Source organism: Lithobates pipiens, unplaced genomic scaffold, assembly GCF_037356315.1.
Source record: "Lithobates pipiens isolate NorthernLeopardFrog02 unplaced genomic scaffold, aLitPip1_a1.2 Scaffold_19, whole genome shotgun sequence".
NCBI classification, from domain to species: Eukaryota; Metazoa; Chordata; class Amphibia; order Anura; family Ranidae; genus Lithobates; species Lithobates pipiens.
The window spans coordinates 116,708,290-116,708,950 of NW_027507764.1; positions in this window are offsets into that span (position 1 = coordinate 116,708,290).

Sequence of the window (661 nt, forward strand, 5' to 3'; positions counted from 1 at the left end):
TTCCCAGCTTCCTTCCTCTTCTTCCCCCAGCTATAGAGTGCAACTGCCTGGAATGAGTCAGGTTTAGTTGTTGTAAAACTCTTAGACTTTGATCGACTACTGAAGTAGTGTTTCTGTGCCTCTCAGCCTGTGTCAGCTATGTCGGGGATCACAAAATCACCCTGATGGTCACCCTTCAATATTGGGCTTCAGCTCCCTCTCCTGCAGTGAATAACTTAACCCCTTCAGTACTTGATCAAAGTTCAGATATGTTTACAATCCTAAGCACCAGTGACTTTTTACACTAATTCAGTATGAAAACAGTAAGTTCTACATTGTCATATTTATTTTTAACAGACTTGCCATCACTTATTTTATTTTGCAGAGACACTGTAATAATATATATATCTAAATTGCTATATATATATATATATATATATATATATAGAGAGAGAGAGAGAGAGAGAGAGAGAGAGAGAGAGAGAGAGAGAGAGAGAGAGAGAGAGAGAGAGAGAGAGAGAGAGAGAGAGAGAGAGAGAGAGAGAGAGAGAGAGAGAGAGAGAGAGAGAGAGAGAGAGAGAGAGAGAGAGAGAGAGAGAGAGAGAGAGAGAGAGAGAGAGAGAGAGAGAGAGAGACTTTAAGTGTACACAGTATCTCACAAAAGTGAGTACACCCCTCATAT